The sequence below is a fragment of the Schistocerca cancellata genome, chromosome 7, assembly GCF_023864275.1.
Source record: "Schistocerca cancellata isolate TAMUIC-IGC-003103 chromosome 7, iqSchCanc2.1, whole genome shotgun sequence".
Lineage (NCBI taxonomy): Eukaryota > Metazoa > Arthropoda > Insecta > Orthoptera > Acrididae > Schistocerca > Schistocerca cancellata.
In genome coordinates this window covers 19,739,124-19,744,988 of record NC_064632.1, presented here as the reverse complement: position 1 = coordinate 19,744,988, position 5,865 = coordinate 19,739,124, and the positions used below count along the sequence as shown (strand labels likewise).

At 43.1% G+C, this 5,865-nt stretch overlaps 1 pseudogene; it reads right to left on the bottom strand.

The window, feature by feature from the left end:
* Positions 1–1,798: 1,798 nt before the first annotated feature.
* Positions 1,799–1,916, bottom strand: LOC126092976 (5S ribosomal RNA; annotated as a pseudogene).
* Positions 1,917–5,865: the final 3,949 nt, after the last annotated feature.

Sequence of the window (5,865 nt, the reverse complement as noted above, 5' to 3'; positions counted from 1 at the left end):
TTACTTGTTTCCTTGGTCAGTCTCCCGTCCCCAGCTTGCTCGTCTGTCTCCCGTCCACATTTGTTAGGCAGTTAGTGTCTGTCTGGCTGTCTGTCGGTCTGCCGTACGTTAATAGCTGTCTTTGTCATGTTTGTCGGATTCGGTGTTAATGAATTTATTGCTTTAGTTATAAAGGCCGAATTCCTGAAATACGTTTTTATCTTGCCTATCATCTTGAGAGGCGGTATATGTGTAATGTAGAGCATGTTTATACATTTTATGTAAGACTGCATTTCATGGGTTTTTTATTTAAATTGTCATATTAGTATATAAAGTTGCACCCTTCCACCGTAAGAGTTTTCTTTTAAAAACAAGTTGCACATTTGGTGGCAAGTATTTTTTTTTAATGCGAGTGTTGTGTGCCATTTCTATCCCTCCTGCGGGGTCCATAGTTTATATGTTTGTGTGAGTTGATAAAATTTTTAGTTTAAAGTAATCTGGTGTGTTGCAGATTTGCACCACTGTAGTCTTGCAGAGGTTGTTGTGAGCGGTCGTGACTTCGGCCGTGTTAAAAGGGAGCGACAAGGTTCTCAGTCCCAAAAGCTCATACTGTCAAAAAAAAAAAAAAAAAAAAAAAGTTATTTTTGCCTCTGAATAATTTGTAACTTGATATGTAGAGGGTGCTTTCTGATTATAATTTTTAAATCTTTTTTTTTTTGAAGAAAGGGTTTTTAGGAATAAAATTTCCATTTGTTGAAAGAAATTTGTTTTCATCAGTTACCCACTGGCAACTACTTCCACGCTCACATAGTGTGAATAAATGTATTGATGTTCTTGATGAATCGCTAGTAAGTGAAGTAAATTTCTTAAGAAAAGATTTTGAAAGTAAAACCATGGTTCACTAGCCACTGAGTGAATAAAAAAGGATAATTTGTAACTTTGGACTGGTTTTTTTGTTGTACTGATTAACAGGAGTTGCAGACCCACAGCTATTCCAGCATGCTGGACATTCGTCTATACAGGGCGAATTATTCCCCTCTTGTACGATGAAAATGCTTTCTGTAGCACAAGTAAGGTGAATCAAAAGCATATAAACAAATATTTCTGGCTCTCGCCATTTCTCGTGTCGCAACTTCCACCTCCTCTAACCTTGGTAATCCCTTAACTCTTATGTCGGCTCGCAGCCTCACTTTACTGCCCGAAAGCAAGGGAATGGTCTGCAACGGTGTCTTCTCTTTCTCGTTTGGCGGCTTGGCGCCCCCTAACTGCATAGCTGTCTCTAGCTGGTGTCTCTCCATAGCGCTGCCATGTACTACAATCATTGAATCACGAGCACCTTTCTGATAGTATGCAGGTGGAAGGCCTCTCTTAGCTCTTTCTTAGGAATAACCTATTTCTGTACTGTTTTCGGCGTCTACTTTCGTTTACCTGCGTACGAGCGACGAAATGGCAGACATTGAGGTAACCTATCCCTGAAGAAAAAAGCAACTACAATCGCTTAGTATTGAAAAGGCGTCAGGACGAAACGAGGTACCTATAACACACTTCAAAGATTTTGTCAAAGAATATGCTCCCCTTTTAGCAGATCGTAGATCGATGGAGCAATAAAGGATTCCTCGGTCCGAACGGGCCATGAAGGTCCAACGGTACCGACCGGCTGCCGTTTCGTCCTCAACCCACAGGCGTCACTGGATGCGGATATGGAGGCGTATGTGGTCAGCACACCGCTCTCTCGGCCGTATGTCAGTTTACGAGACCGGAGCCGCTACTTCTCAAACAAGTAGTTCGTTTCCCTCACAAGGACTGAGTGCACCCCGCTTGCCAACAGCGCTCGGCAGACCGGATGGTCACCCATCCAAGTGCTAGTCCAGCCCGACAGCGCTTAACTTCGGTGATCTGATGGGAACCGGTGTTACCACTGCGGCAAGGCCGCTGGCAAAGGATCCCTACCGAGGGAAAAACGGGGACGTCAAACCCGTTTTCAAGGAAGGCTGTACGATAGACGCGCATAATTATGGGCCTGTATTTTTGATGTCAATGTGTTGTAGGATTATGGAACAGGTTTATGCTCAAAAAACAAGACGTTTTTGCAGAACGAAAATGACGTCTATAAAAATCAACATAGTTTCCGCAGGGATCTTGCGAAACTCAGCTCGTTCTGTTCCTCCATGATACCCATAGCGCTGTAGGCAAGATGCTTAGGATGATGACGCGTTCTTTGACTTTAGGAAAGCATTTAACGTCTGTGTTAACGGAACAAAATATATACATGTAAAGGAAATTTACGGAATACTCGAAGGAGGTGTGATACGACCGTTATTGTTTATAACGTATATAGGGTGGTCCATTGATAGCCACCGGGCCAAATATCTCACGAAATAAGCAGCAAACGAAAAAACTACAGAGAACGAAACTCGTCTAGCTTGAAGGGGGAAACCAGATGGCGCTATGGTTGGCCCGTTAGATTGCGCTGCCATACGTCAAACGGATATCAACTGTGTTTTTTTTTAAATAGGAACCCCCATTTTTATTACATATTCGTGTAGTACGTAAAGAAATATGATTTTTTTAGTTGGACCACATTTATCGCTTTGTGATAGATGGCGCGGTAATAGTCACAAACGTATAAGTACGTGGTATCACGTAACATTCCGCCAGTGCGGACGGTATTTGCTTCGTGGTACATTACCCGTGTTAAAATGGACCGTTTGCCAATTGCGGAAAAGGTCGATATCCTGTTGATGTATCGCTATTGTGATCAAAATGCCCAACGGGCGTGTGTTATGTATGCTGCTCGGTATCCTGGACGACATCATCCAAGTGTCCGGGCCGTACGCCGGGTAGTTGTGTTATTTAAGGAAAACTGGAAGTGTTCAGCCACATGTGAAACGTCAACCACGACCTGCAACAAATGATGATGCCCCAGTAGGTGTTTTAGCTGCTGTCACAGCTAATCCGCACATCAGTAGCAGACAAATTGAGCGAGAATCGGGAATCTCAAAAATGTCGGTGTTGAGAATGCTACATCAACATCGACTGCACCACTACCATATTTCTATGCACCAGGAATTGCATGGCGACGTCTTTGAACGTCGTGTACAGTTCTGCCACTGGGCACAAGAGAAACTACGGGTCGATGACAGATTTTTTGCACGCATTCTATTTAGCGACGAAGCGTCGTTCACCAATAGCGGTAACGTAAACCGGCATAATATGCACTATTGGGCAACGGAAAATCCAATATGGCTGCGACAAGTGGAACTTCAGCGACCTTGGCAGATTAATGTATGGTGCAGCATTATGGAAGAAGAATAATTGGCCCCCATTTTATGGATGGCAATCTAAATGGTGCAGTGTATCCTGATTTCCTACGTAATGTTCTACCGATTTTACTACAAGATGTTTCACTGCATGACAGAATGACGATGTACTTCCAACATGATGGATGTCCGGCACATAGCTCGCGTGCGGTTGAAGCGGTATTGAATAGCATATTTCATGACAGCTGGATTGGTCGTCGAAGCACCACACCATGGCCCGCACGTTCACCGGATCTGACGTCCCTGGATTTATTTCTGTGGGGAAAGGTTAAGCATATTTGCTACCGTGATCCACCGACAACGCCCGACAACATGCGTCAGCGCATTGTCAATGCATGTGAGAACATTACGGAAGGCGAACTACTCGCCGTTGAGAGGAATGTCGTATTGCCAAAGGGATTGAGGTTGACGGACATCATTTTGAGCATTTATTGCATTAATGTGGCGTTTACAGGTAATCAGGCTGTAACAGCATGCGTTCTCAGAAATGATAAGTTCACAAAGGTACATCTATCACATTGGAACAACCGAAATAAAATGTTCAAACGTACCTACGTTCTGTATTTTAATTTAAAAAACCTGCCTGTTACCAACTGTTCGTCTAAAATTGCGCGCCATACGTTTGTGACTATTACAGCGCCATCTGTCACAAAGGGAAAAAAGTGGTCCAAGTGAAACATTCATATTTCTTTACGTACTACACGAATATGTATTTAAAAATTGAGGTTCTTATTAAAAAAAAAAAACGCAGTTGATATCCGTTTGACCTATGGCAGCGCCATCTAGCGGGCCAAACACAGCGCCATCTGGTTTCCGCCTTGAAACTAGACAAGTTTTGTCCTTTGTAGTTTTTTCGTTTGACGCTTATTAGGTGAGATATTTGGCCTGGTCACGATCTGTGGACCACTGTGTATACTCATAAACGACCTAGTAGAAAGCACTGTGAGAGCTTTAAGGATGTTCGAGATGATGGGGTCATCTATAAGAAAGTAGCAACGCCAGAATACAATATCTTTTTGCAGAATGACCCGCAGAGGATTGTTAAATGCTGCAGGCTCTCGCTGTTGACGCTGAAAGTAAATGAATGGAACATACTGCGTATACAAGGAAAAGAAAGACATATTATTTATGACATTGTATTATTGATGAGAAATTTCTGGAAACAGTATCTACCGTCAAATATCTAGGACTGACTATCCAGAGCGACCTTAAGTGAAATATCCACATAAAACAAACAGTAGGAGTAGCAGATGCCACAGTGAGATTCATAGAAAGAATCTTAAGGAAACGTAACGCATCAACGAACGAAGTGGCTAACAACGTGCTTGTTCTGTCAATTCTCGGGTGTTGGTCATTAATCTGGGTCCTTGACTGGTAGCACTGATAGAAAAGACGGAGAAAATTCAACGAAGATCGGCACGAGAGCGTAACAAAGATGCTCAACAAAGTCCGGTGGTAGACGTTGTAAGAGACGCGTCGTGTATAAAGGAGAGATTTGCTATGCAAATTTCAAGAGAGCACTTTCCGGGAAGAGTCGGACAACAAATTACTTCCTCCCTCATACATCCCACGAAGTGACTATAATGAGAAAATTTGAGAAATTAGGGCTAATGCAAAGCCTTACCGACAATCATTCTTCGCATGCGCCATTCGCAGAGAAAGGGGGGATCTATGGTAATAGAAGTAGCCTCCGTCTCACACCATTAGATAGCTTATGGAATAAGATACAGGTTTCGAACTCAACAGAGTTTAGATTTAGTTGTATGTACTATTGTTCCAGTCGCGTATGGTTGGCGGGAAGAACGACTGTCTGAAAGCCTCCGTGCGCGCTCTAATCTCTCTAATTTTACATTCGTGATCTCCTCGGGAGGTATAAGTAGGGGGAAGCAATATATTCGATACCTCATCCAGAAAGGCACCCTCTCGAAACCTGGCGAGCAAGCTACACCGCGATGCAGAGCGCCTGTCTTGCAGAGTCTGCCACTTGAGTTTGTTAAACATCTCCGTAACGCTATCACGGTTACCAAATAACCCTGTGACGAAACGCGACGCTCTTCTTTGGATCTTCTCTATCTCCTCCGTCAACGAGATCTGGTACGGATCCCACACTGATGAGCAATACTCAAGTATAGGTCGAACGAGTGTTTTGTAAGCCACCTGCTTTGTTGATGGACTACATTTTCTAAGAACTCTCCCAATGAATCTCAACCTGGTACCCGCCTTACCAACAATTAATTTTATATGATCATTCCACTTCAAATCGTTCCGCACGCATACTCCCAGATATTTTACAGAAATAACTGCTACCAGTGTTTGTTCCGCTATCGTATAATCATACAATAAAGGATCCTTCTTTCTATGTATTCGCAATACATTACATTTGTCTATGTTAAGGGTCAGTTGCCACTCCCTGCATCAAGTGCCTATCCGCCGCAGATCTTCCTGCATTTCGCTACAATTTTCTAATGCTGCAACTTCTCTGTATACTACAGCATCATCCGCGAAAAGCCGAATGGAACTTCCGACACTATCTACTAGGTCATTTATATATATTGTGAAAAGCAAT